Source organism: Seriola aureovittata, chromosome 2 (assembly GCF_021018895.1).
Source record: "Seriola aureovittata isolate HTS-2021-v1 ecotype China chromosome 2, ASM2101889v1, whole genome shotgun sequence".
Taxonomy (NCBI): Eukaryota; Metazoa; Chordata; class Actinopteri; order Carangiformes; family Carangidae; genus Seriola; species Seriola aureovittata.
In genome coordinates, this window is record NC_079365.1 from 5,646,204 (window position 1) to 5,656,900 (window position 10,697).

The 10,697-nt window shown below is 41.6% G+C and overlaps 1 protein-coding gene across 4 annotated transcripts in view; it reads right to left on the reverse strand.

The window, feature by feature from the left end:
* chl1b (cell adhesion molecule L1-like b) overlaps window positions 1-9,778 on the reverse strand; it is a 68,088-nt gene extending 58,310 nt beyond the window's left edge. For all 4 annotated transcript variants that reach the window (XM_056388829.1, XM_056388812.1, XM_056388820.1 and 1 more), the window contains exon 1: window positions 9,623-9,778. The gene's annotated coding sequence lies outside the window, so the exon portion shown is untranslated. The remainder of the gene's footprint in view (window positions 1-9,622) is intronic.
* Window positions 9,779-10,697: the final 919 nt, after the last annotated feature.

A 10,697-nucleotide genomic window follows, 5' to 3' on the forward strand; every position in this document is an offset into this window, starting at 1 on the left:
AGCAAAGCCATCTGTAACTTTGGTTTGGCTGCAAATGGGGTACTGGGGACTGCTCAGCGCTCAGGGATGTGATCCAAATGTTTCGACAGCAGGTGAGTTACGCCACACAGCAGAGCCAAGGGGCCCATACAGCACCAGTTCAACAACAAGACAAGCACCCTGAAGGGAATCAAACCTGCGGACTGAATTTCATGAGGACATGTTGGCCACTGCTTCACCCACTTCACACTCTGAAAAGGATAATCACAAATCCATGACACAGGGTGCAAACTGTGGCTCAGCTGGAGCAAGTGGCTGTTAGAAAGGAATTACTGAGGCGTCAAATGGTTTAAAAACAGGAGGTATGAATTTGTTATCTATTGTGGAGGGAGGGCGCACGTGAATTCCCCGGCTGTCAGAAAACTGACAGACCTCAAGGCTAATAGTGTCAATTATAGTCACTGTCTGAGGTGATCTGTGCAAGCATCCTGTGTCAAACTGTCACTCTCATGATCCCATCCCATCCCGCCGTGGTCTCCTAAATTATTATGACCCCTGCAGAGCTGGCAGAGCCCTTGTTCAACTATTTTTATAAGCTGGATAAATCATAGAGGTGACATGAACATGACTTCAAAGAGCCTCAGATTAATAAATCTATTTTTCAAGTTAAACAGGTGTAATTCCCCTTTTGCTGACACTGGAGCACGTGTAAAAAAAAAATGTGTCAGAACATGTGTCAGTCTGCATTACAAGTCAGTGTGATATGTGGTGGCAAAAGAGTCCCTTATGCACAGCTCTGTCGTAGTGTGGTCCTCAACAAATGGAAATAAAATTTGACTAAATTCCAATGAATGCCATTCAGAGTTCAATTTTCTCTCCAATGTGAAGAAATATTTTTTTCTAAGCTACAGTTAATTCATGAGAAAAGCCATCACGCATGACTGGCTAGAATTTAATCTGCAGTTTTGAAAGAATTTGTGAGACACAAGTGGTCCGTCAGTGGCTGGTGCACTATGAAACAAAGTTAGACCACCATTTCACAGAATAATAATCCCTCTTCTGTTATCATACTTGCAGCAGATGCAAGAGAATTAAAGGCAAAGCCGTCGACAAACGTGTCACTCTCTCAAGAAAATAAATGACGGCGGCATGAAGTCAATTTAAATGCAAATGTCAGTGCAAAAGACAACAAACTGCCTACCGTATTGTATCTCAAGGAGTTCCAGTGAAGAAGGTGAATCACACGACTTAAAACCACCTGCTGACTGGGAGGGCCAGCAGAGAGCCAAGAGCAGAGAAAATGAGCGTCCATCCAGACGAAGAAAAAAAAACAACACATCTGTCATACATGTCACATGAAGACTGATGGGAGCATTTCCAGGCTGAAGCTCAGGATATCAAAGGTTGGTTCACTTTATCAGTGTCCTTTAAGCATAAAGTACGGGTGAAGCCCACCTAAAACAATTTGTTAGGCAGAGTAACACAATTGCACCCCAAGATAAGCTACTCTACAGAATAAGATACTCTACATTGATGAATGTTCGCAGACAAAGAAAAAGAACTAATTATCAGGGCTGCAGAGCACTACTTTTATTTAATTTATTTATTCTTCTTTTAATATTAACAGGATTAATCTGAAACAAACATCTCCTTTTTTCCCCTGTTAATCATCCATGACAGAAAAACGTTATCTTCAATTTCCTTTTTAGGTTGTTAAGCTAACGGTACTATTTTATTACATACGGTATATTTTGTATTTTTCTTTCTGCACTGAAGAAGCACAAAGTTCACACAACACTCATTGTACAAAAATACACTGTTTTCAAACTCTCGGGATCATGGCCAAGAGAAGGACCCTGCAGCTGTATCTCTGTTTAAGAGCAAAGATGTGGATGCTTTTTACAAGGAAAAACCTTGAAAAAGGTGTTGTAGGAAGAGTTTGGGTGAGTGTTCTGTGGAAATTATGATCTATATTATATCTATATCCATCATAATCTTCCTTATTTTTTCTACTATACTACAAAAGAGACCTACACTAATCCATACTGCAATCTACCTACTATGAGTTCCAATCAGTTCCATTACAGTGTTTGCATGCTACCATCTAAAAGGAAAATAAGTCCAATTATAGAGGATGCTACACTGGTTGGCATTTCATAATGAGCACTACACTCGAAATTAGCTTTACTCTCGTAGTTGTGTTTAGGAAAGCCTGCATTACACTGATTAGCTAATGCAATTAAACAGTATTTACCCCTACCACTGCCCGCTTGCGTGTTCCAGTGAGTCAATTTGTGACAAAATGCTTAGTAATTTAGTAGTAAGCTGTTTTCTTTAAGCCTCAGAATAATAATAGCAGTACCTAACCAGAATAAGATCTTGTGACTGGTCTCATTTTAACGACATAACCATCCCCCAATAGTCATTAGCATTCCACTGTAAACCGCAGAAAATGTTACAAGGTGAGATCGTTTGCAATCCGATATGAGGCCATAAAAACGTGATCTGGCAAGAAGTCTTGTTGTCTACCCCAAAAATCTGGAGCTGTAAAAATAATGAGGTCAAAAAGGTGTGTAGTTCATAACTGCTGGTCTGCGGGCCACACTTGTAAAAATGGAGAGCAGCGCTCCCCCAAGCTGATGAATTAATTTGGATTCGTACCAGCTTGGCAAGGTTCTTTCACTCAACATTTGCTCAGTCTGGGTGTGAGTACATTAAGAAGGAGGCATGCTGAGTTCTGACTCTTGGAAGGAGACCCTTCAGGACAAGTGCAAAGACTTTCAACAACTATCACAGCTTTCAAAAACTGCTGAAAATGTTAGTTATGAGGAAAATAGTTCAGTTCTGACATAAAAAAGATCGCTGTGTACCTGCAGCAAAATACTGAAATGGTGTACCTAATGGTCAATAACTGAACAATGCCGCAGGACCAGGCTGTCTCCATTCAGTTTTATATTGTGAATAAAGGTCTATAAAATCTTGTATTCCCATATTAGGTCATTTGTTCTCTGCAGATTCTCTATGATTGAACATAAATGACAATTTGGCACAAATGAATCAATATAAACACTACAACAGAAAACAAAACAAGAATTATACTACTTTCTCATGTGTTAGCCCACTTAGCTAATTGACCACTCAGCGGCTCAGCCTCTTTGTTTCATCATTCTAATCATGCTTGATCTGCTCTCTAATCTTCCATTTGGAGGATAGTGGTGTGCTTGACTCCGGGCCTCACTGGGCCAGTAAACAGCCTCTTACTATGCAGAGCAGGCGCTCAGCTCACATGTTCGCACCAAATCAACATACATGTAGCTGCACTGGCTTGGGGCTCCCAGCAGTCCGCTTACAGTACCCAACGGAGCCCAGCACAGTGTAATGAGGTCCCAGAGGACACCTCTGGACATAGTGCACTGCTGCCCTCACAGCAGACCCTGTCACACAGACACACATTACCCACCTACCTCTGCACAGGCTATTACAGCATTTAACGAACACATTATCTCATACAAATGATCAAGTACTGATTTGTAAAGTACTGCATCACATTTTTTCTGAATATAAAAGGAATTGGGTTCTATTGGGCTATATTTGCCAGTGTTATTCTGAAGTTTTAGTAACCAGGCAGCAGAGTGAGCTGTCTGACCTTAATTAGCCTTTAAGTACAGATACCATTTTTTATTCTTTATTTCTCAGCCACAATAGCAGCATGGGTGTCTGGAAGACGATGTTGGTCCATCACTTTGGTCCAGACTGAAATATCTCAACAATTATTAGAAGGCCTGCCCTTGAAGCATGTACAGACATTTGTGGTGTCAACAAAACAAAAATGTGTTAAAATAGATAAAGCAGCTGTTTGCGCAGATAAAATGCAATCTAAAACTGGCAATATATCAAAAAATATCTGATGGCCATGGATACATTTTGGTCCATACCTAAACAGCGTTATGAATCCATGATCACGGCACCATGGAAACGAAGAAAGGAACAGTTCTTTCTGGAGGTAATTAGATGACTATATACACATGCAGTTGCATAGTTGTAAAATGTTACAGGGATTAACAAGATCTCAGCCATTAATCAAGTAAAAATTCCAAGCTCTAAAGCTCTAAAAGATACCATACTTTAGATACCTTAGAGTTTCATAAAGGCAACTGGACTTGCATGAGCTCAGCCTCAAAATAAGCACGTTATAGGATATTGCAGGGTGCAAATATGAGAAACCTGCTGCTCTGTTTTAAATGACTTTAAATTCATCAAAATGCAAAGCTTCATGAAGGCAACTGGAAATCCAGTTTTTCGAATGCTCCAAGAGATACAATACCTTAGAGCAGGGGTCCCCAAACTTTTTCCTGTGAGGGCCACATAACTTTTCCCTTCTCTGATGGGGGGCCGGGTTCAGTTTGTAACAGAAAAAGTGTGACGATCGCAGGGGTGCCTAAACGTAAAAATTTATTGTTTTCTAGAAAGCCACACATAACCAAATAACCCTTTCCGGGTTCTTCACAGAAAAAAAAGTCAGGAAATAAATAATAACACTATTAATGAAATAAATAATAATAGTTCAGGGGGCCTAGCCAAATGTGGGGGCGGGCCGTAACTATTCACATAGTTTGGGGACCACTGCCTTAGAGCTTCACAAAGGCAACTGGACTTGCTTGAGGTTACACTCCAGCAAGGGCTGAATGGGGTTTGGGGGTTTTGGACTGTTGGTTGGACAAAGCAAAGATTTTGAGGTATGGGAATTTGTCATGAGCAATTGGTGCTGGCTAACAATACCAGCGTCTGTAGCATTATAGAATAAGGCATGTTTCTACTTCTGTCTCAGTACGTCCTCTGTGTCCCCTGCCTGTCACATGTGTCCTCCCCTCATCCTTGGTGCCCTTCACTTCCATGTCCCAAGGGTCTCTTTCTAACCTTATCCATGCAGCCATACACAATACCCTTCATGGGACACAAAGCCAATGGCACCACGTTCCTCTGTTCCATTCTCTACATTTGTCACTTTTATTCCTATGCTCTTTGTTCCTTTTACCTTAGTATGCATGAGTTATCCCAAATTGAGCCCGCAATTGAAATGGAAATCATCCCTGGAACCTGGTGACTTTACAGCAATAACTTCTTACTCTTTGGGGCATAGCTGTCATGTTTGCTGTTCCTGGGTGAATCTTATGGTTGCACTGCCCTTTTCACCAAGGTTTTTTAACATAAACATTGAATTTAGAGGATATGTACCCTGTAATTCAACAGTGGCACTATAAATCTGAGCAGGCAGGCAAGAATCGGGACAATACAATTGGAAAATGAGTTTGGAGCTGACAGCAGTGCACAGTGGGATTTGAATTGCTCTCATAAAACATCCCCTTATTGGTTCTCTTTACTGGTTATGGTTTTCATGTGAGCATAATCTCAATTGAATAATTAAACATAAGAAATTACAATTCTAAAAACCATATAAGGATGAGTATCACTGTCTCTGTACTACATCCATTAGAGGAAGGAAAATTCTCTTGAAAGGCACATTCAAAAATTGCCTGGAGGTAAGGATAAAAACACAACAAGTGGATGTTGTCGCTTGGAGATAACAATAAAGAGATATCCTAATTTTTTTCTGAATGATGACATGTAAGCAAAAGCCGTTATGAAGACATGAAAAGCACACAATCCCCGCAGCTGGCAGCAAACAACAAAATGTCTGGGCTACATGTTGTATTTATGAGGACAACAACGGGCTAAACTCCACCCTCAGGCACGGATGTATCTGTAACACATTGCCAGTGTTGGCTGCTGACCTCTCATTCCCTCCTGCTGGGAAAAGAAGCGCTGAACACATGAGATAACATTGACCTCGCTGCGGGTTTGTCCTTCAGTATTAACTTTACTGATTAATTGTCCGTGCAGCGCGAGACGCCATTGATCACGTTCACCCAGTGGCTCCGGTGATGCAGTGGCCTGTTAAATAAGAAATAAAGCTTGATTCTGATGATCAGCAGCCTCTTATCTTCACGTCCTCCTCCATCCCCGTCAGAGGCTGCGAGGAGGGGATCATCACCAACACTCTCTCTACTGAAACGGCCACAGGTATCATTAAGAATCTGGTAGATAAATATGCACATCGCCAGAGAGCAGGCAAGGAAATAAATATTTCATGTAACCAAACACATTTCCAGAGCATGCTGGCTAGAATGTGCCTTTTCCAGCTGTCAGCGGTGACAAACATGAAAGGGGGGGGGGGGCTCAGGTACGACGGCGCTGCAGCACTCTCAACTCTGCCTGCAGCACAGGGAGCACAAATCGTCACTGTAATTGCTTGTAGTGCTGGAGCCTGAGCTGAACCTCAATTAGGGCCTGGGTACTTGCTAGGCTCCACACCTTCCCGCCACATCCGCCAGCCGCTCTAACACACACTCTTAACATCTCAACACCACCAGGTATCACTGCAGTGTTTGTCGTTATCACAGTTTAGGTTTACACTTTGTGTCCACGAATCAACCTACACACACACTCTTCCTAGAGATCACCTTTTTTTTTTTTTTTTTTTGGCATCACCACCAGCGACACATTCTAGATAGAGCAGCTTAAATGGACGATTAGTCTGATACAGCAATTCACTCCTGCTCTCTAATCTCTAATAGCCATCTGATACTCCTGATTCAATCCAACAGACTGAATTATAGCCTGAAATTACACCACTGACACTGATAACAGATGCATCTACTCCTGACTACACAGATAACACAACATTTTAGAGTGGTTTAAATTCACAAATTTGCAGGCGGAATTTATCAGATACTAAACCTTCTGAATAAAATATGGTAAATTCAGGTTCCGGTTTCGGTCGGCTCAGCTTACAACCATGTATCAACCGAGGCTATACTGAATGTTGACACATAAATTGATTCAACCAGCACTGGTAAAGGCCAGGTGTATACAGCCCAGGAGTAAAGAAAGGACTCTCTGTGTCTCTCCCTTTCTCCTTTTCATTCTCAACCTCTACCTCTCTCATACACACAGACAATGCACTGTGTCAAGAGCACAAACAGGTCTGCAGCACTGCAAACACACACCTGTATGACTGTGTATGGCTTCTATCTTTCACATCTTCAGTGCACTTCTTGCCTCCAAACAAGGTTTTGATGATCGTGCAAAAACAGACAAAAACAGCACAGCGAGATGTAAGATCAGGCGCTTTTATCACTCGTCTGTGTGACTGAGTTTCAATCTGTGTGCAGCAAAGACAGACAGATACCATACTGTGGCATGCAGGAGGAAGTTTGATCCAAACAGTTACCATAACTGGGTGTTTTTCTCGACATATTGAGCAGACATTTGTTCGCGGCTGAGTATGCCAGCCACTAACATATGAAGAATGAGTCTGTCTGCAGCTACAAAGGATGTTCTGTTTCCTGCATTTTGTAATCTAAATGATTAAAAGGATGAAAAAGGTCCATGAAATGCGCCAGGTCGGAGCTGCATATTAAGTGGTGAGAGGAGGGCTGGCTGACATGGACCGGCTGGGAGATGGTCGACACTTTGCTTGTCCAATTACTGGCTCTCGTTCAAATTGTTTGGTGAGAAGCATTCGACCTACTTCTGGACACAAAGCACCACTGCCCTGAATACAGAGAGGCTGGGGACCACGTGTGATGACAAGTTCCATTAGAGGCTCTTGTCTTTGGCCTAGAAATTAAATTCAGGCAACTTACCTGTGATAATTCTGGCAGCACTGGAGAACCTATGTGCTTTTGGCACGGCCTGCTGGGATGAGCAGGGGACAACATAAATAGGATCTACTCCTCTTGAAGAGCAGCTTGAGATGATTATATTCACTAATGGCACTCTGACCTTCAGAAGGTTGTGTTAACATTAAGCAGCAGCAGGATCGGTATCAGGAGTGGCAGCACCACTAGCACTGACAGAACTAGTAGCAAAAGCGTTAGTGGGCTTGTGTTTACTACAAAAAAGCACATTTCTTCTTTTTTGGAAAATGTGCCACAGACTGTGTTACAGACGATATAGGGCAAGCTGAGTTTGTTGAGAACAATGAAAGAAAGGCATCAAAAGGAATACAAATATCAAATAATGGGTAAACTCTGTAACATTTCTGTTTCCTGGGATTCCCTCAAAGGCATCCTCTGTAATGAGACACCACACAACAACAACAACTGAGAAAACCAACACTTGAATGTGCAGCACTTCCACACAGTGTGTGATAAATTTGCATACATTGTAAATATTCATATTGAGGGAATCACTGTGTTAACCACGTGAGTATATCTGATCTATAAATGCAACACATCAAACATGCAAGCAACAACTGCTCCATCCACATCCCCATCAATTACCAAAGCTATAGGTAACAACCACAATACCAATCTTCTGAAATGTCAGTCTAATGTGATTTTAATCACACTCATTGAAGTCTCATCAGTCATTCTAATCTTGTGCCATGCCTGCTTCACACTTGTGCAACTGCAATGCATGTAATGAAGCGCAATTACATTAAGTGTGGAAGGGGATTACAGGAACCAGAAACCTTTTGACTGCGATAAAATAAATTCTCTCCCTAGAACCAATAGTTAGTGCTTACTTGCAGGGGCGCCGGCTACAATGGAAGTCCTGAAAAAGGGAATCAGAATTTCTCTTTTTTTATTCTCTAGAGTAAAACAACCTTTTGAGGACTTTCAAGGCTTTTTGTGGTGCCACATGACACCAGGTACCTTTTTCACAGTAAAACAATAAATCTGCTGAAATTGCATATGCAGTTCCTCTGTGTTAAAATCTGCACATAAAATGTTGCTGTAGTTCAACCATCAGCAGGGCTTCCACACAGATGTCTGCTCATAATTTTTTTTTTCCTGCTATACACAACTATCCCTCTGTGCCTGTCACACCACACATAATAAGAAGGAATGCCTCTGTTACAAATACAGAATGAAAAATATGCTATTCAACCACACTGGATGACAAGGTATGATTCAGCTCTGCGGTTCAGAATTTAGCATGAGAGGCAGTGATAAGCCGTGCTGAGATGAGTGGTAGTGGTAAAGATGAGGGATGGCAGTGTGATCTCCAGTCACTGATTATTATCAGGCATCACAGCACTCATAAATAAGTCAAAATTAACTTTCATCTCAGAATGACATTAATACATACTCAACTCTAATAACCACTGCATCCTTGCACCATGTAGTTAATCTAAAATATGTAATATGATATTTCCTGCTAAAATAAAAAAAATTAAAAAGTGTGACTATACTGTCTCTGCAGGTGGGTAAACCAGGTTAAGCTAGCCTAGCCCCTCCGCTGGTTCATCTCCTCTCATCTCTGCTTGTGACAAAACTGAAAGTCTAGTTGTTATTCCACTCATGAAAAACTGAGGATATCACAACACCAGCCGTGACTACATTTCCCCACAACCACACCTTTCTTAATTTAAATTTCCAACCACCTGCCATGAGCAGCAGCAGCATACAGTCTGTACAGGTGCCCGCTCAAATCACGGTACCAACTGAGAGCTCCGTGTTCACAGCTAGCTAAAATTTATAACAAGTGCAACTGACAACACTTAACAGGAGGAAAATGTGTTCTGTGATGTGTTAAAAACAATTAAACAAAACACCCAAAAAATGTGTGAACTCACCTTCAGGTGCAACTCATGTCGTGGCAGCCGTTCTGAAAGTTGATTTTTTTTTTTTTTTTTTCCTCCGCTGGAAGAAGAGAGGGCAGAGAGGGAGGTCTGACTGTTACGCCGCTTTGCCTCGCAGTTGCTCTGAACCGGAGTACCTCCTCTCCTCTCCTCTCCTCCTCCCCCTCCCCTGCTGGATGCTACTATCCCCCCCACACACACCCTCCTCCACCTCCCCGCCTCTGTAAGAAAAAAGTAATAGCGGTTTCTTCCTCCTCCTCCACAAAGACAGACTCAAAGAAAAGAAGGGACCCTATCGCAGTCAATAGGTTTTTACAAAATCCCATGGCAACGTAGAAAAACTGTGCGCAACTTCCCCACGTTGTGACCGGGTTAAAGCGCTCCCCAGCCCCCAAAACAGTGACAGCGACATTATTCCCAAGCTCCAGAGTGAGCGGGTTTAACTGGGAGGAGGCGGCGGGTGAGGGAGCACTATGGATGAGAGCAAATAACATTTAAATTTACTGTGAGTCCAGTAGATTATTGGCGTGTTCATTATCCTCTACACTACAGTGCATTAGGCTACATAGTACCATGTAGTATCCCAATTGGAGCATGTTGTTATTTATTCCTTCATTTACTGGTCTTGGTTTCAATTACCTTTCTATTTTTTTTATTTCTACCTTCTATTTTAGTAGTATTCATTTACAACAAGCAAGGCAGGGCTCACAGTTAGATGTTAAATGTCTTGCTCAAGGGAACCTGAATAATATATATATATATTATTCACATTCATCTGCTGCAGGGGGAAGTTACTCTGTACTCACTAAATCTGTAAAAGCAGGATTTTGTGACATCACAACTGGTTTGGAGGCAAATCGTGGTCCAGCATGCAGCTTAGACAAGCCTGGTATTGAAACTTGAAACCAGTGCACATAGCAACACTTTTTAGGAAAGTAAAAGACATCTTGAATCCACCACTTTAACTTTTAAAAAGAACAATATTTGTAATTTCATAGTTTCATATTTATGGATTTTTTTTCAATGAAGGAGAATCATTTTAAGAATTTTAAACAGTGTCATTGAACTT